This window comes from Leopardus geoffroyi, chromosome B2, assembly GCF_018350155.1.
Source record: "Leopardus geoffroyi isolate Oge1 chromosome B2, O.geoffroyi_Oge1_pat1.0, whole genome shotgun sequence".
Classification (NCBI taxonomy): domain Eukaryota; kingdom Metazoa; phylum Chordata; class Mammalia; order Carnivora; family Felidae; genus Leopardus; species Leopardus geoffroyi.
In genome coordinates this window covers 81,146,177-81,166,657 of record NC_059332.1, presented here as the reverse complement: position 1 = coordinate 81,166,657, position 20,481 = coordinate 81,146,177, and the positions used below count along the sequence as shown (strand labels likewise).

The 20,481-nt window shown below is 41.2% G+C and overlaps 1 long non-coding RNA gene across 2 annotated transcripts in view; it reads right to left on the bottom strand.

Moving 5' to 3' along the window:
• LOC123608735 overlaps positions 1-20,481 on the bottom strand; it is a 147,353-nt gene that overhangs the window by 95,511 nt on the left and 31,361 nt on the right. The gene's annotated exons all lie outside the window — the stretch shown is intronic.

Sequence of the window (20,481 nt, the reverse complement as noted above, 5' to 3'; positions counted from 1 at the left end):
CTTGTATTAATCAATTATACTTTATCTTCTAATTTGTAAATTGTTGTATTTATCTTTCTGATCTATTTCTGCTTGTTTGGATTGTTTTTTTTTTTTTTTTTTTTTTTTTTTTTGAGAGAGAGAGAGAGAGAGACAGAGATATCTGGGGATGGGAACAGGGAGAGGGAGAGAGAGAATCACAAGCATAGAGCTTAATCCCACAACAATGAGATCATGACCTGAGGCAAAATCAAAAGTCCAATGCTTAATCAACTGAGACACCAGGTGCCCTCTGCTTGTTTGGATTTTATTCATCAAGTTGGACTTTCCTCATTTTTTACTCATATGCTTAGTTTATTTATTTTCATTATTTCTGGTTTACTAATGACAATGGTTAAGGCCCCCAACATACTCCTTTGTACTGATCTGACCACACTTGATGAGCACTTATATATAATATTCTTGATTTTCATTAATTTCTAAATAGTTTGTCATTATGGTTTTGATTTTCTTTTTTTACGACATTCTAATAAAGAGTTTAAAATTTTTTTTAAGTAGGGGCGCCTGGATGGCTCAGTGGGTTGAGTGTCCAACTCTTGATTTCAGCTAAGATCGTGATCTCATAGTTCGTGAGTTCAAGCCCTACATCAGGCTCTGTGCTGATGATGCTGATGGTGCGGAGCCTGCTTGGGATTCTCTCCTCCTCTCTCCTATGTATGCTCTGCCACATGCTTGCTCTCTCTCTCTCTCTCCCTCAAAATAAATAAACTTTAAAAAAATGAACCACTTTAAAAAATGTTTTTCTAAGTAATTGAGAGTTTAAATTTGTTTATTCTTATTTAAACTTGTGTAATTTTTTTCTAGTTTTGTTGTATTCTAGATAAAAGTTTTCTTTGTGGTCTTATATATTATTTGTTTTGCTCAGGGTTTCAAATAATTGTTTTTGAGAAGGTTTATTCTTTGTTGTTAGGGAAATAATTCATTATTTGCCTATAAATTGACTTTAAAAATTATAGTATTTCTAACTTCAACATCCTTTTTTGCTCTTTTTTGATAGCCAAAATTTAGGTCTCCTAAAGACAACAGTTTTCCTGTTGATTTCTCCTTCTGTCGATTTTTATTTTTTTTCTATTTAATGTTGGGTTTTTATTACTGAGATATTTTCATTCTGCCTTGTGCCTTACATCAACATAAAAATGCCAAAATGGATCCTTTATTCCAAAGACTGCTTTATGATAAATTCTACCATGTTACTTTATTACTGCCATTCATGTTTTCTTTTCATTTACATCTGCTTGATAAAGATTTGGCCATGATTTTATTCTTTTAACTATTTAGAGTTAATTTTAACATTTATTGATATTTTTCCTAATTTCCAACTGAATTCATGTTCATGACAGAAATTCTGGCAACTATAGAAAAACACACACATGTAAAATCATCCACTACCCAGTATCCAGAGTTTTCTCTCTTTTCTTCCTTTTCTTTTTTAAATTTTCTTTGATATGTTCAAAGGAAGCCAGAAGTGTCTACACTGGAGCCTACAGGTCACAGACCAACTGAACCAGAAATGGGATCATTTCATAGTCCAGAGCATGGCGAGACAAAGTCATCAGGAAACTAGCTCTCATTTCTGTTTCATTTCTTGAAATCCAGAATTAGCAAATCATACTCCTCCCTTGTCTACCGTGGGAGTGAAGAAATATAATGATTAGATTGCCAGGGATTCAAAGCAAGAATGGCATGAATCTGCTATGGTCAGAGGAGGAGGAAGCCCGGGCAGCTCTTGAGTCAGGACTTCAGAGAAGGTGATTCCAGTGACTGCCACTGAGAAGCAAAACCTTGGCTTCCCCACAGGCCTGGGGCATGCGTCAGGCTCTGTGTCTGTGTGTGGTGGTGGTGTGGGCAGTGTTGTTTCTGTGTGTATGTTGTTGGGGGTATGTGACGTTGTGTGTTTGTATGTGTGTGCTGTTGTTTGTGTATGTTGTTGTGTGAGTGTGTATGTAGGGGATCACAGCAGTAGAAAGGGTTTGGCAGCAGCCCAGAGGTCCCACTGAGGGAAAGCAGATAGTCAACACAGCTGAGTCCATTTTCTTTTGGAGGTCTGGGAAACTGTAGTCTGAGAGCTGCCTCAAGTCATGTTCTAGCTTCAAAGTAAGGTCCAGAGCTTAACCCAAAATGTGTCCCATGTCAGAGAGTTGGAAAATGGGCTCCCCAAGGAAAGGTTAACAGGATTGAACCACTTAACATAAAAGAAGAAAAGATTAAGTGGCTGCTTAATAACTACCATCAAACAATGAAGATTTTTTAAAAAGAGAATGTGCAGTGGTATTCCACTTTCTATAGAAGACAGAAAGGGTGAAATGCAATCTAGTTAAACCAATGGAAAGATCAAGGAGTTTCTTAAACCTCAGATTTATACAACGTGGAGCGGTCTACAGGGATTGATTATAGAATTTCCATCTCCAGTGATCTTTGAAGAGAAATAAATTGCCACCCAGAATGCAGGGGCCAGGAACCACTGGAATAGAGCACAGGTATCTGGGTCAGGCATACCTGTTCTGGAATTCCAACTCTGTACAACCCCTGAAAGATTACTTAACTCTTCTACTCTTAGTTTCCTTACCTATAAAATGGGCATAATGACAACTGTATCACAGATTTTTGTTGGATCAAATCAAATGACAACATATATAAATCTCCTAGGCTGGTACCTGGTACGTAGTAAGTACTCAACAAATGTTAGCTTCCTCCCTCTTTGAAACCACCACTTGATGAGCAGTTTGGCTTGCACATTCTTTGACCACTAAAGAGAATACTAATTTAATCCACCCACTAAAGATTTATTGAGCACTTCCTTTCTGTAAAGCACTAGGGAGGGTATTTGGTGTTTCTTAGCTTCCCAGCATCCACTCAATCTACTTTTGGTATGTCTCCCAGTTTTTATTTGTGGGTTTGTTCACCTACCTGCCCTCTTGGTGTGGTTTTGCTGGAGTTTACTATGTGACATGTGACCTACGCACTGCCAATCAAAACATCTTGAGTGCTCTGTCAAAAGTGATGGTTTAGGAAAGAGAACATGACCCAGTCAGGACCAGTGAAGCTCAAGGGATTGTTTTTGAGCTTGCTGGAGAGCCAGTCCTCCCTTCTCCCAAGAGCCTGGGAGGCTGGAGCTAGTGCAGCCATCTAACCTCCTCAAAAGCCTAAGAACTAAAATATGTAGAGGAGAGCTGAGTTTAGAAACAGGGAGAAGCCAGCCCAATCCCTGGACTTTTCAGTTGTGTGACCCAATAAATCCCACTTTTTGTGTAAGCCAGTTGAGTTTGGTTTTATGTTGCCAAAAGGATCCAAAGTGATTTAGGCTGTGTAGGACATACAAAACAGTAAGACCAAAAAGTTGATAAATTATAAATAAGATGTTTACACAAATAATAATAGTATAGGACAAAGTATTGTATATTGTTTATCCAGGGCTCACTACATGCTGGCCACTGCAAAAATTCTTTGCACATACTGTTTTGTTTAATCCTCAGAACAGTTATTTTTATGGAACTAGAAGCATTTGACTTTGAACTTGAGAGATGGGTAGAAATTGGGCAGGCATGAGAGGAGGGTAAAGAGGATAAGTGGAAAGAGGAACAAATGGAGAAAGGAAAATGCAGGGACAGTGAGCAAATAGTTGACAGTCCCATTCACTGAGACCTAGAGGGCACAAAGGATAGTAGTGGGAAATAAGGCTGGAAAGGCCCATTGAGATCAACTCATTGAATTACAAATACTAACGCAAGTAATTTGTGTTCTTAACAATAAGGTTTTTCAAGCAAAGAAGAGCCCCCAAATTTACTTTCACATAGCTTAGATTTTATCTAGGGAAAAATATTTTTGTAATGCAGGAAAGTGAAAGTCATTTCCAAGGTGAATATAGAATAGGGGAAATAATTAATGTATAGGTATTCACAATTTTTGCCCACCCTTTTTTAATTTTTTTTTAAATTTTATTTATTTTGAGAGAGAGCACAAGTGAGTGGGAGAGGGGCAGAGAGAGAGAGAGAGGGAGAGAGAGAATCCCAAGCAGCCCCTGTGCCTGGCTCAGAGCCCAACATGGGGCTTGATCCCACCACAGTGAGATCATGACCTGAGCCAAAATCAAGAGTTGGATGCACAATCAACTGAACCACTCAGGCATCTTTCCATCCCTGATGTTTATAGAGTGACTTTTCCTTCTGCATCAGCAGCTAGGTGCTCTGAATTGTGCAGAGTCTAGGTCATAGGGAAAACACAACAAAACTTTAAAAACTTGAGAGGGCAAATCCATCTCTAGAAAGAAGGGTTTGGGTTATGGGCAGGGGAGAGAGACAGTAAGCCTGAGTGTTGAAGCTTGATAGTTGGAATTTGAAGAGAAAGGGAGAGATTCAGGAAGCTGTTCCAATCCACATGAGAGTGGCCAGGAAAGAGGGTTTTTCAAGTGGGATGGTGTGTGCTTTCTTTAAAGAAAAAGCAAAGATGTAAGGCACATTCTTGTAACTACTTTTTCACTTCCAGGTTGCAGAAGCTGGAATTTATTATAATTAGGAAGAAGGGCTTGAGTTGGTGAAGACTGGCTAGTGGTGGGGGAAAAGGAGAAGCATTTTGAGTTCAGTTTGAAGGAAGACACAGGATGGATCTGCCCAGGGACTGTGCTGGGAACTAGCCTACCTTCAGAAGAGCTGCCAAAAAAGAGAAAGAAAAGCTAGAATAAAAGGTGTGGGTATGTCAAAATCATGTGATGGATTCCTACAAAACGTTAAGAATTGTCATATGATCTAGCAATTCTGTACTTCAAAGTACAGACCCCAAATATTAGAAGCAGGGATTCAAAACACATACTTCACACTGGTGTTTATAGTAGCATCATTCACTATAGGCAAAAAGCAGAAACAGTACAAATGACCATCAACAGATGAGTGGATAAACCAAATGTGTTCTATATAAATATATAGGGGCGCCTGGGTGGCTCAGTCGGTTGAGCATCTGACTTTGGCTCAGGTCATGATCTCACAATCTGTGAGTTCGAGCCCCGCGTCGGGCTCTGTGCTGACAGCTCAGAGCCTGAAGCCTACTTCAGATTCTGTGTCTCCCTCTTTCTCTCTCCTCCCCCACTCATGCTCTCTCTCTTCTCAAAAATAAATAAATGCTAAAAAAAATTAAAAAATAAAATAAAATAAATAAGCATATAGAACACATAGTTTATATAAATAAATAAATACATATAACAGTTTATATATAGAAATAAATATTAAAATATATAAAATATATTTGTGTGTGTGTGTGTGTGTGTGTGTGTGTGTGTGTGTGTACAGTGGGATATTATTCAGCCTTAACAAGGAAGGAACTTCTGATACATGCTACAACATGGATAACCCTTAAAAACATTATGCTGAATGAAATAAGCCAGACACACAAGGACAAATAGTGTATAAGTCCACTTATAATGAGGCACCTAATATAGACAAATCCATAGAGACAGAAAGCATAAAAAAGGTTACCAGGGCTTGAGGGAGAGTTGTTATTTAATGGGTAGAGTTTCTGTTTGGGGTGATGAAAAAGTTCTGGAAAAGGATAACAGTGACGGTTGCGCAGTGCTGTGAATATACTTAATGACACTGAATTGTACACTTAAAGATTGTTAAAATGGCAAATTTTGTGTTATATATGTCTCACCTCAATTTTTCTTATAAATGTTTATTTGTTTATTTTGAGGGATGGATAGAAGGAGAGTGAGTGAGAATCCCAAGCAGACACCATGCTGTCAGTGCAGATCCCGACTCGGGGCTCAATCTCACAAACTGTAAGATCATGACCTGAGCCAAAATGAAGAGTCAGACAGTTAACCAACTGAGCCAGCCAGGGGCCCCTCACCTCAGCTTTTAACAAGTCACTTGTGATGTAGCATTATGACACTAGACTTGGGAGTGAACATTTGCATTCTATCCCCAGACACAAGTCTTGATCAGAAGGGAAGACTATCAAATTTTGTTCTAAGAAAACTAATCGATAGCCATGAGGTAGAGAAGCTTGAACCAATGTCAAGCCCTGGCCTAAGGTGTGAATTTTCAAACCGGTGAGAAGGCGGTAACTGTATAAGCCAGACAAAGGGAGGATCAGGGGAATTTTGTGATTATTGGATGGGGAGAGAGGCATTGGGAGAGCCAGGCAGTTTTCATGATTTCAGCCCTTTCTGTCTCACAAAATATTTGCTACAGTGGTTGATTTCTATTTTTTAACAAGCCAAGTATTTTCTTCCTAATATTACCTAAGTTTACTTTTCTCAATTGCTGCCATAAATAGAGCTCATCAACCACAAAGTCTTTAGAAAATTGTCAACCTCAGCCAATAAATAGTACTCAACCATATGGGAAGAAGTGGGCAATCATGACTCAGGCAAAGTGACTCTTTTTTTCTGAATGGAAAAAAACATTCCATATTTTGATCTTGACCAAGAACGTTACTGAATGAAACTCAGATCTGTAAATAATTTTTTCATTACTGTAATGTTTCCTATTGCATAACTATATATTTTGACAAAAAGACATGTCAGACTTTCAGCTGATCAATACAAAAACCACTTTACAACCTGTTTTTCAGGATCTCCTTTCACTTTTTATGTTTCCATAACCCTGCCATTCCAATAATATTTTTATTTCAATTTATTTTAATTCTTTACATAAAATCCAAAATAAAGTAGACACTTATGTAAAAGCCTGAATTCCATGGTTTGTTGTTCCCTTAGATAGAGCTTAGATGTGTATTATTATCCAAGGGACCCTGGTACCTCTTAACTGCAAATGAAGTTAAAGCAATTGACCTGTTTACCCCACTTGCCCACCCATCGTCACATAGTAGCTGAGCAGAGTCTTCGGATACTGGGAAAAGCGGGACGTATGTTTGATAATGAGGAGAAGGTCCGACACAACAAGGCGGGTGCTGAAGGCATCAGTCTGTTGGATGCTGCAGTGAGGGGCTCCCAGAAGTAGAAAGACCGAGAAGAGAGGACGGGTGTGTCGAAACTGGTATGAGGGATGATGCTTGCTAAAAACCACCTTGGCCTTCATCAGCCCAAGTGTTACATATATAGGAAATCATAGCTGGGCTGCATCAAACTAGATCAATCTGACAGCTGGAGCTGGGTGATTTTCCTCTCCAAAACATCTATTTACATCCACTGACTCCATGGAACTTAGGGGGCCTTTTAAGAAAAATACTTGAACCTTGTTCACTTCAGGTATATACAGATACATTCATTCCACAAATCTTTACCGAGTGTTTCTTACTGTGCCAGACACTGTGCAAAGCCCTGGGGACAGAGCTGTGAAGATAAGAGTCCTGCACCCCAGGTGCTTACAGTCTTAATGGAGGAGACCACAATAGATAGAATAATAAGTAAACAAGACAATTAATGACTGTGATAACGACAATGAAGGGAAAGAAGAAGAGTGAGGAAGTAAATAGAAACTGCAGAAGGCCACTTCAGATAGGGTGTTCAAGGATGTCCTTCGAAGGGGGTGACATCTGAGCCTAATCATCAAGGAGGAGACCGAGCCAGCCAGTCTCCCCTTGGGGGGGTTGAAGGGAGCATCCCAGTGGAATACATGTGTCTGGGAGCACAACTTGAAGATGGAGGACAAAAGGTAGAGTGACTGGAGGTGGTGACTATGACCTAAGATAGGTTTGCTGAGCTGGCAGGAGCTAGATCTTGCAGAGCCTTGTAGACCATGTAGGGGTGGTCAGAAGCCACTGGAGAGTTTTAAACAGGAGAATAACATGATTTTATTCACATTTTTAAAAGTTCACTGGCTGCTGTGAGGAGAATAGAGGTAAAAATGGAAGTTAGGAAGTCACAACGATAACCCAGATAAGTGATGATGGCTACTTAGATGAGGGAAGTGGTTCTCAAAGTGGGGTCCCTGAACCCAGCAGAAGCAGCATCACCTGGCAAATCTGTTGGAAATGCAAATTCTGAGGGCCTACCCCAGGCCCACTGAATCAGAAACCCTGGGGGTGGGACCCTTCAATATATGTGTTAACAGCACTTCCAGGTGATTCTTAAAGCACACTGACATTTGAGTACCTCTAGATTAGGGGTATGGAAATAGAGGTGTTAAGGACAAAGTTTTCATGTCTCCCTGAAATTCCTATTGAAGCCTGAACCTCCAGTATGGCTGGATTTGGAGATGGGGCCTCTAAGGAAGTGATTAAGGTTAAGTGAAACTTTAAGGGCACGGCCCTGATCTGATAGGATTAGTGGTATAAGGAGAGACCTCTCTCGGGGTGCCTGGGTGGCTCAGTCGGTTAAGCGTCCGACTTCGGCTCAGGTCATGATCTCGCGGTTCCTGAGTTCAAACCCCGCATCAGGCTCTGTGCTGACAGCTCAGAGCCTGGAGCCTATTTCAGATTCTGTGTCTCCCTCTCTCTCTCTGACTCTCCCCCGTCCATGCTCTGTCTCTCTCTGTCTCAAAAATAAATAAACGTTAAAAAAAAAATTAAAAAAAAAAAAAAAGAAGAGACCTCTTCCTCCCTCTCTCTCTCCACACATGTAAAAAGAAGAGGTCATGAACACTGAGAGAGATGGCAGCTACCTACACCTACACTTCACAAGGAAACCTATCTTACTAACACCTTGATCATGGGCTTTCTAGCATCCAGACTGTGAGAAAATTAATTTCTGTTGTTTAAACCAAACCACTCTGTAGCATTTTGTGATGGCAGCCAGAGCAGACTAATACAGATGGGATAAAACCCTAATGTGGAATGGAGGAAGTGACCTGTAGTGGGAATTATTTTGAAGGCAGAACTCAGTAATGCATGGGTGAGCTCACAGGGTCACTATAAAAGCCATAGCCATGGACTCCTTCTCAACCAGCTATAAGAGTAAAGAGGTAACTCAGGGCAACCATGGGCATATCCCCCTCTTGGGACTCTTGGAAATATGAGGAATAAGCATAATTTGTCAGCCCAGCGTCTGAACCCCCTTCCTAATTCAGAATATCACCTAGTATGTGTGTCCTACTAGGAGACACAGCCCTGTATCCTACAGAAGTTAAAACAGAACTGGTTTCCCTCTTGTAACTCATTGTAATCCAGGGATTGGGAACAAGACCTACACTCAGGCAATCAAATACCTTCCAGGGACTTGCCTCTAGAAGAATTTAATCATGGCTGTGGCAGTGGAGTCAGGGTTGATTTGGAAGAGTGATAAGGACCCAATGGTAGCATCCCAACCCATGGTGTGACCTTGGCTGAATTATTTTCTTAGCTGGTTTTCCCACCCTTCCAACTCATTTATGAGCAACAAAATATGTTTCCAATAAACTCATTTTCTGCCTAAGTTAACTAGAGTTTTCTGCCAAGCTCCCTGACTAATCAAGAGAGGAACTCTATGAAAGACTGCACTTGCTATGTATAAATGGAAGCTCAGACCTCTTACTATCTGGGTACTAATTTTAATGTGGTAGCATTTGCATTTACTGGCTGAAGCCAGAGACATGTAGGTTGCCAGTAGCTAAAAGCAATAGGTCCAGTCAGTTTCTTCCCTGAATTTGTGTCTCTTCCTGGAAGTGCACAATCAGCAGGCAACGAAGACTTTAAATAGGAGAAGTTCCATTTTCTTTCTAATATTTTCGAGTCTACCTCTTCATCTTCAAGCCTGCTATCCCATGTCACTAGCAACAATTTAAGGGCCTCTCGGTCATCTCCGGCCTCTGGTCTCCTCCATGGCATCGAGTCATCCTTGAGCACTGCCCTGCTCAAACATCACTAATAAAATATTCAGAATAAATCCAAACTATTTAGTTTGCTATTCAGGTTCTACACAATTTTATTCTTCCCCATTCTTCCTGACTTACCTTCTAGTACTTTCTAACACACATCTTATGCTCAGAATAGGTTGGCCTATTCATTGTACCCTGGACATGCATCATGCATCCCACTCTCCTTCCCTCTGCCTCAATCTAGAATCCTCTCCTCTTCCCTTTCTCTCCAAATCTTTCTCATCCCTCAAGACCCACTTCTGTCTCTACCTCTCGTAAAAAATTCTCCTTTAACTTCCCAACACACAATGATTTCTCCCTCTTCTAAATCTTTAAAACCCCTAATGTCTATTCTAGTCATCTGATGCTCATCAGGCACTCTCTGGTCTGACTTGTTTCCTTTTCTTGGGCTTGTGCCTTATCACATCAACCAGATTATAAACCTATTTAGAGCAGACACCACTCTCTACACAGTGATTCACTGCTGTGATTACTCAACCTTTTGTATATTCTAGACTAGATCATGGAGCATGATACAGAACATGATGGAAACACAGATAAGTGAAGATAAAATAAATAGGTCTCATTGTCTTTCCCATTCATTCTGCATCTCTCTACACCCCATGGATGCCCCCCAATCCAAAATGGCTGCTCCACTGTGAGAAAAGCATGATATGACCTGATAAGTCTTTTCTGTATAAGAACTTGCCTGAAGAGACCCAGGCACTGTTGTCAGTTAGTGGTGGTTACTGGAGCTTGGAGCTCATGATGTAGAGTTGGACCAGCAGCTGAGCTGGATGAAGTAAACAAGATGAAATGCAGAGGATGCTGGCTTAGATGAGAGGTCAAGAGAGGAGATTTTCAGAGACAGATCGTGCAGCTCCAGGAAATGGAATGAGAGACTTAGCTCCTAATGGCCTTCTGGTTCTCAGGTCCAGTGTTTTGCTAAGCAGGGTCTGGTTGTGTTTCTTATCCATGAGATCCTCCTTTAACATTTCAGTAAATTGGGGCTAGCTTGAGTGGCTTTCTGTTTTTTCGCCTTCAAAGGAACTTTGACTAGAGAAGAGGCAGCATAGGCTGATAATAATTCTCACCCTCCATTCTTCATATTAATCCCAGGCTCCTACAGGGTCCTGCCCCTTCCCTTCTCCTACGGCTGTCACAGCAAAGCGTGACTACTGAGTTCCTAGCATGGAAAACCAAGAATCAATTGCTCAAATGCTGTCAAAAAGTGACATTCAAGTTTGAGTGACAATGATGTCTTTGGTCCTGTCCTTATCCACTTTTCTATTTTTAGTGCTGTTCCTGCTCTCTGCAATTACAATGCTTAGTGCTTAAGCAGTTGCCAGGAGTTATTTAACAAGTACTTCGCCCTTCTTTGAAGATGATGCTTTGATCCTGAGCTTACATCCTTCTCTCAGTGACAGAGACTTCAGAATGTGCCACTTCACAAAACACCACATCTCTTCTGGTGTTCTCTTTGAATGACGGTCTTGAGCCCATTGACTGATCGTAGAAATTGGAGCTTGTCAGAAAGAAATTTCCCAAAACCCCAGTGTCTTCAGAAATTTACTCTCCATCTATAAAATGGAGCTAACACGACCAAATTCTCAAGGATGCGAAGAAATAAATCAATATAATGGATGGAAAGTGCTTGGTAAATATCCAAAAGAGTATTATATTTCTAATTGCCAATGCCCATTTATCTCAGATATCTTAATCAAGGTATAAATTTCGTGTACAAAGGACAACTATCCAACACTTAGAGCTGTGTAGGGATGCAGAGGGTTACCCTGGGCCTTCTAAATGATGGCTATCTGGTGGGCATGCTATAGTGGCAACTGATGCATGTATGCATATTTTTCTGAAACTTGAATTTTTTATATTAAACACAAATTGTATCTCCCATTAGAACACCCTATGTGCAAATTAGGGATCAATCAAGGGTAGAAAATATGGAAAGGGTAGGGATTAGGGAAAGAGTTTAAGCAAAGAAGAAAAACATCACCCTTATCAAAACATTTACGAAAATTTGTATGACCCTTTCTCCAAAGTGTACCTTCATCTTCAGCATGCAGAATATATTGCTGGGGTTTACAGATCAGGTCTCCCAGAAACAGATGTGGGTGCAGAAAGTTGACTGGGGAGCACATTAGGAACCACACCTGTGGGAGAGTGAACAAAGCTGGACTGGGCAGGAGGAGACCTTGGACTGCATTTAGTCACAACAAAAGCCTCAACTGATCCCACGAGGACACTCTTAAGCTGGATGAGCCTGCAGAGTTGTCCCAAGCAAAGCCAGGAGGCAGGGCCTTTGTATCACCACCTGTCAGTCATCAGGTACAGACTGTCCCCAGGAAGTGGTAAAACAGCTCTTTATCCAAAGGCAATTGCTGGGAGGGTTACTACTCAGCTGCAAGCTGTCCACCATCATTCCCAGCAGCTGGGGGAATGAGTGCCTCAGTCCTGAACCAGAGTCTGCATGTAAAGCATCCATCACACCACATCAGAGTTACCATTATGTTGTTGTTGTTGTTTTTTAATGTGTCAACCAAAGAAATGACTAATAAGGAATTCCATGAAGAAAAAATGCTTTTTACAACAGTATTACAATGGCACACTCTAGGGGAGGGAACATATCCAAAACAAACTGGTATCTCACTAACAGGACCAACAGGAGAAACTGTGGTCAAATGCAAGAAAGCCCCAGACACTACCCTGCCCCACCACCCAAGCCCAACAACACACTACACCACTGACTCCTTAAACCACAGACATTAATCCCTTGTCAGTTATTTAACTCCAAGAGTGAGGTCTCGGCCGTAGCACAGTGGAAAGGATTATTTTATTTTTTTCAAGTTTGCCATTCCCTTTAACGCATACACCTGAGAGCTGACAGTATTATTATTTCAAAAAGGCTTATGGCTATTAAAACTGAAATTAAAAGGTATCAGAAACAACTTGGAGAATTAAAAAATCAAAAATAACATCTATAATACTTGCAATTTCTCCCATTAAATGATAGGATGTGCTAAAACTTATCTACACACAATTTTGCAGGATGAAATCCTTTCCAGATTTTCCTATAACTTTTATAGATATTTATTCCTTGGAACACTTTAATAAAACTTAACTGAAATGCATTGCAAAACATCTTGTTCTTTATCAAAACTACGTTTTTCTCACATGCTCAAGGGAAGGGCATTCTCTCTCACCTATGAAATGTGAAAGTGGCACCTCTAATGGTCTCTTTGCCCCATCTTGCTGATTACCTTAGCTCAGAAATTTATCAGTTCAAGAAGATATATTCACTTCCTGGTTAATTCAAAGATCATATTCTATGATTTTAGTTCACCCACAATGGACAATGTGTCCAGGTTATTATCTTCTAGGAGGATTACCATTTAAGCTCCTCCTGGAGCTCAAGTCTTCTTTGTCCATTAGCTAGGATTTTTATCTGCAACCAGGAAAAAGATGTACATTGTCCTACATTAATAATTTGGCAGGTTATAAACAACCATTGTTCCTTTCTCTTTTTGATGTTCTTCATATTTTTTTAAAATGACTTTAACAAGTACTTTGGGAGTCCCTGATCCTTTCCAACTTATCACCATCATACTGTTGATGTGCCTAATTGATAAAGGACAAAACATTTATTTTATTCCTGGGCACGGAACCAGTCCCTATCAGCACTTGGTTTGGACAGATTCTCACCAGCATGGGAGGCTATGTAAATTACTGGCTAATAGCATGGATTCTTGAGCTATATTGCCAGGCTTCAGGTCACACCTCTGTCACTTAGCTTTGGAAAAATCACAACTTCTCTGTGCCTCAGCTTCCCCATTTATAAAATGAGAATATCTGTTCATAGGATTACTGTTAGAATTAATTCAATTAAAAGCAGAACCTTATCCATAAGTGATATATACACATACATGCTAGTACTATTATTGTTATACTATTTTTACCAAAAATCCAACAATGCAAATTTAAAATTGTTACCACTTATACAGCTAAGTTATGGCATTTTTAAAAATAACAGCACAAAATTCATTCTGGCTTAATCATTCTCTTCTGTTTTAATGAGATCATGCTCCATATATTACACTCATAGGCACCAAAAAGATGACACCCAAGCTAATTAAAATATCCATTCATTTATTCCATGCACATCTCTGAGCAAGGCATTGAATTGGTTGTTGGTACTCCACGTATGATTAATATACGGGTCTTGCCCTCAGAGCATCATTCCTGCCAATGTTCTGCAAAAACTGGCCCTTCGTGGAGGTGAATAGCGGCCTTTCCAGTACATTTTCTTATCTCATATTTATTCTCAAGCAATTATTGTTAGCAAATGCCCTTACACCCTGGGCATGAAGCTTCCTTTCAGGTAATTGAGAGCTTAAAAGGGATAGATATTGCATATTAGAGAGCAAAAGGAGATTCCAAAGAAAGGATTTAGCAGATGTGGTAGTATTTTTCTACAAAATCATTGTGATCTTCCTACCAATATCTATTTCTAGGCAAGTGCTATATTAATATGCCACTTTTCACACATCTAACACTAAGGAGAACTAACAGAGTTAGTCTTCCCCTTTCCCTGTCATTCCTTGGATAAAATGGTTTGCTTCACAAAATTACTTGTTTAGCCTTATGCCTCACTGGTGTCATCAATAATGTGTATTGGGTATATCACTAATTAAGTCACATCCATTAGTTGCATGTTTATTGTGTGATAAACATCATACTACACAATACATTGGAAATTTTAAAGTACCAAAAAATGTACTAACCAAATTTTAAAATTAAAAAAAAAAATACAAAAGTCATCAGAGCATGTTTGAATTAATTAGGGAAAACTTTAGAGAGGTGAATTTTAAGCCAGAAAAGTTACATACATGTATTGGTGATAGCAGAGAAAGGGCTCTGATATTCAACAAGGCACAGAGGAAGGAATTAGAAAATCCGTAGGGTAATCTTCCCGTGAGAAACCACACACAAACCCCACACACCTCTACCTTTCCAAAACTCATGTTTGTCTGAGGGCAGAGACAAACTGGTCAATAAACTTGACAGATGTTTGTAGAGTATCTGCCACAGGGCTGAACAGGATCCCCCCATTCTGTGATCCCAGATGAGCATGACCTTCTCAAATTTCTCTAGGTGACTGAAGTTGGAGACCAGGAATTCTTGTGAACCACAGTGGAGCTCTACCCGTCAGAGGAGAGTTTGGGGTCCTGGAAATCATCTGTCATTGGCCACTGAGTAGTAAATGGTAATTCCCTAAACTCCTGTTGCCTGGGGAATGTTTCCTAACACAATACAGAAAGTATTTCAAGGCTGGCCCATCCAGAAATCTGATCCAAGTAGTTCCTGAGGGGCATTAAAACTGCCCTCCGGTGGCCACAGTATGGGAAAGAATACAAATGCCAGAGAAACCACACACTAAGAGGGCCCAGGTTAGGAATTCAGAGAGCCAAAGCATCCTGCTCCAGCTCACAATTAAGCAAGCAAAGACTAAGAACTCTCTGGTAGCAACGAGGAGAGTCAAGAAGCAAATGTCCACAAAAACAGGCAGACAAGCCAGAGACAAGAACAACATGGGCATATCTGAATATTGGACAGGAGCAGCGAGGCTTCCAGCAATTCCTGTGTGAGGAGAGACTGAGGCCTGACATAAATATCTGCACCTTTGTGCAATCCTAGGACAGGGCAAAGTCAAGCTTTTTAAACAAATTCTTTGCCCTTCATAAAATTTCTACTTTAAACACCCTTTGAAGGTATCATTATTTATACATAGCTGGGCCCAGTGGTCATTACCTTTAGAGTTAGGTTTCCAGGGTCTGGAGCAAAGCAAAGAAAATGGGGATCCCCCCTTCCCTTTCTCCACCTTTAGGAATTATCCTAAGAGAATTATTTGCATTTCAGTGTACCACACCACACAGGGGCACATATCTGAAGATGAATCATGTTCCTATATCGTTGAAAGACAGACTTTCAAGGACATTCTGTGCAGCTAAACCTTCTCTAATCCTGAACTATGAATCCAGGGCTGTGCCAGCCAATCTGGTGTAGGAAGGAGGAATCCACTTACCTTGATTTGATATTTCTCCAACTTTCCCAACTTGAACTTGATTCTCCATTCATCCATTCAACAGGCTCATATATACCACTCACTAAGGACCCAGGACTGCTCTAAGCTCTTTATGGATTAACCCATTTAATCCACACAACACTGTCAATTGTATGGCTTCAGCACCCCTCTCCCCCTCCATACACAAAACATCCCTTGCTCTTCATGTGTGTCACTTCTTTATTTGTTTGTGCCTTTTATGTGATTCTGTGTTATACTCTTATTTATGTGTTTGTGTCCTCCCCAGATGGATTATCGGCTCCAATAGGCCAACACTTGTCCAAATGCTATGACTTGTAGGGACTTTGATGTTTGTCCCCTCCCTGGCAAACTGTTGAGGAGGGTGCCACTTGCTGATGCTATAGATTCCTCTCAGGAGCTTACCCTTCAGGCTTCCTGAGGAAAAAACAGCTTGCTCCCCCTTCCTCTTTTCTGGGGTATCTCTGTACACCATCCCCACCGGGGCATATATACTGCTGCTTCCATGCCCCCAGCCCAAGTCAGGTATCTCAGCATTGCTGGGCATACCTAGGAAGACATCATTTTCTTCTGTCAAATTGCAAGACTCTGTGTCCAAGGGCCATAGCCATAGCAATTTCCTCCTACACCCAGGCCTGACTCTGTCACACTTGGCCCTACCGTGGTGGTGGAACTCTTCGTGGAGTGCTTAGTGCAGCACTCTGGCAATTAGGGGCTTGACAAATGCTTTTCCATGATGCTGAAGCTGAGGATCAGAGGGGCAAAATATTCTCTGGAACAAGGGGCACACTGTGAGTGAATTCACCTTTTATTATGGGCTGTTTGGCCACCAGAGCCCTGTGTGCCCAGGATGAAGGGAAACAACAGTATGAACGTGAACACAGGACAGGGTATGCAGAGACTGGGGCCATGGCGCCAAGCCCGTTAGTACCAAAACATAGAAACAATAAGATCCAAAGTTAATAACCAAGTTAGGGAAATATTAACTGACACAAAGAATTTGGAAGTCACAAACTGGCTTCAGAGAAACCCCCATAGATTCCAAGCTCAATAGCAAGTGTATATTCAAAAACACTAATTAGCAGGCAAAATGCAGGTTCATGAAACAAAGTTCTAAAGAAAGCGAAGAAGGCTGGAGAGTTGGGGGGGGTGGGGCAGGAGCAAGACAATTTCCCTAGCGAGAATGATGAGAGAATTGCTTGCTCAAGGGCAAATTTTATGGAAAATCATGATCCAGTGCTAACAAAGGGAGAAACCTTTCCAAAGAGTTAATGGAGCAGTTAGAGAAATTCAGGTTCAGTAAATCATGAGGACCGAGAGTATTGATCTGAACATTGTGGTGGGTGAAAATATGGAGCTGAGCTGCTGACCAAACTATATAATAGAACAGTTCTTCAAAAGTGGCTGGGGATTTTAGTTGCTGAGTTGATGCTGGAGTCTTGCCCACAGAGCTCTCCCTCCCAAGCTGGTTCTCTTAAGAAATTCTTCCCACTGTATCCTGGAGGTTAGTCACCTCTCCTATTCACATAACTGTACCCCTCATCTCTGATGATTCCACATCCACAATCTCCAGGCCAACCTCTCATCTGATCTCTGGGGGTATTTCCAAATCTCTGCAGGACATTTCTATGCTGGTGACTCACTATCACAGATACTTAGACACTTATTGTCCCAATGCCCTCACTGCCATAACCAGTGAGAAAACAAAACAAAGCAAGCAAACTAACCACAAAACCATCCAAATTGTGTTCCCTGACCTCCAGCCTTGAACACATGGAGAAACCTGTGATCCCTCCCACATCTTCAGATCCTCTACAATTTGCCAATAACAGTAGCATGTCACCTTGGCCAGTTATTCAACTTTCTCTAATTCTGTTTCCTCATCTGGAGAATGTGAATAATAAAGATTGACATGAGGACTGAAAAAGCCCAAGTGTGCAAAGTGCTCAGAATGACACCTGATACATAGTTACACACACACTATTATTTTTACCTGCGCTGGCATTACATTAAAAATATTTCTTCACTTCTTTCCACTGTAGGTTCCAGCAGCATCACATCAAGGCTCTTATTGCCTCAGGCCACATTAGAATCCCAAACAAATAGAGCTAGGAGACTCCTAAGGGAAATGAAGTACTTAATCTGAGTGCTTTCACTTCTCTACACTGACTCCTCTTAGCCTTGCAGACACCATAGCCCTCTCCCTGCTCTTCTCCAGCACCAGCATCTCCTTTTCTAAATACTCAGTCCACATCAGTCCTTGTTCAAGAACCTACAGTGGTTCCCTAGGATAAGGCTATCCCTGGGGAGTGTGAGCCCTAGGCAAATGTATTTCGCAGGTCCATATGTGTATCAATAATTTTATTGGAAAATGAACCCATGTTACTGATGAAGATTTAAAATAATGGTATTTATTGCCTGATGTGAACATTCTTATCTTCTTCATCCCCTGTGAACGAGAGTTACTCCAAATCAGCATGTCAGCACCATTCTAGTGGTCCAATGTCATGCAATATTACAAAAGAAATAACTTGCTGCCCAGGGTCAGTGGGAACAAATGCTGACCAAGCTGCTCTCCTGAATTAGGCCCCACTTTGGCTTCAAGAAAATACATAAGCATGAATTCTGGAGCTCCTGTAGATATCTGGTCAACCTCATAGGCTGGCTAGAGAGAAGCACATTGCCCTAAAGGGGAGAAATGAGATCTGACTTGGACACTGAAACCCAAATAGCATTGCGGCTGGGGACTTCAAGTAACGCCATCCAAATCATGAGGACTTCTGTGGTGTGGTGACCCAAGGCAGGGATCTTGCCCATGGTTAAGAGCAGTACTGTCTCATCAGCTGGCTAATAGATTGAGATGCTATGGAAGAGTACCTCAGAGCCACTTTTCATAGCTTTATGAAGACGTCTGGCCGATTGCATTATATGTTAAATAACTAGGAACTTGGATGCATTAAAAATTAATAGAAAATTGTATGAATAATGAATATGTGGCAGTATATAAAATGATCATACATTACCTGCAGTTAGACAATGAATCCTTGAAATGGTATGAGCTATGTGACCCTATAGTCTTTTCACTGGTGGCCTGAGGTGAACAGGAACAAAGGAGAGAGTAAGTAAAATCTGGGTGAAGGGTATTCCACTGTCCGAGTTACTTATGCTTATAAAGCATGTGCCTAGGGGCGCCTGGGTGGCGCAGTCGGTTAAGCGTCCGACTTCAGCCAGGTCATGATCTCGCGGTCCGTGAGTTCGAGCCCCGCATCAGGCTCTGGGCTGATGGCTCAGAGCCTGGAGCCTGTTTCCGATTCTGTGTCTCCCTCTCTCTCTGCCCCTCCCCCGTTCATGCTCTGTCTCTCTCTGTCCCAAAAATAAATAAACGTTGAAAAAAAAAATTTTAAAGCATGTGCCTAAGTGTCTATCCCACTCCTTCACTCTCTGAGACCTGCCACACAGCCCTGAGCCCCTGAGCCTAAATTGCAGGTAATGAGGCTGATCCCAGCCTCCTAGGATTGATAGACCCCTTAGGATTCAAGCAAAGCAGGTTAGGTTAGCCTTCTTGGAGCCATGCCAGCCAGGATTGTGGTTGTGGGAATTTCATTGATCTGGTCTGGGCCACAGAGGGTCAGGTAGAGGGAGAACCAAAAATAAGGCAGTGTAGTACCTACCAACCTCCCACCTCTATCCCTTTTTCCTCCCTCCTCCCCAAGTCTGCCTGGGGACTTCCAAAGAGAAATACTGTAATCCATGACCATCTCCAGCCTCATGAGGTCATTTTCTAAAGGTTTTATAGTTTCTCATGTCTCCTTCTCACTCTGCCAGTATCCAATTACTAGGTTCTCTCTCTCTCTCTCTCTCTCTCTCACACACACACACATACACACACACACACAGAGTGTTGGCACATTTTGGCTTCTAGAGTTTTAGATAATATGTTGGCTCAACAAGAGAAAAAAAAAGAGCTTTTCCTGCCAAATTAAAGAGAAGCAGAGCCTGGTAACACAGGTGATGGGGCGAATATTTACAAAGTCTGCCTCCCCACACTGCTTCTTTGATGCAATTCTTTTTTTGCCCTAAAGGAATTTCATGGTAATGAAATCTGTACTCAAAAATCAAGCCTTCCTAACTAGAGATACCTTGGGACTGTTTGTTCTCTGCAGTGTAGTGGTGTGTGGCATGACCCTTTTCTGAGTGTGCATGTGAGGCAGTATGTGTGTTGGGGGAAGGGGGATGTTGCTATCAATGTGTGATCTGAGCCTGCTTTGAAAGCTGATCCCAAGGGGTAAAATAAGATATGGCACTAATCTGAGGAGACATTAAAATCTTCTGACCTGTCTTATCTAACAGAATTCTGGTGCTTGTTTTTCATTATAAAGATCTGGGGTAATAACTTTATTTAGTGCTTGCATTTCCCACCCCCCCCCCCCAGATTTCTACAGGAAAGTCAAAGACACTGATTTATAAACAGAGGGTTCTTATGTACTATTTTTAGAACAATGCTGTACCAGATTTATAAGGGGGTGGGGGGGGGAGAAACTACAGTCACTTTTGAGCAAAGTAGCATTTCACTGCATAATAATGAAGTACTAATTGCTCTTTGTC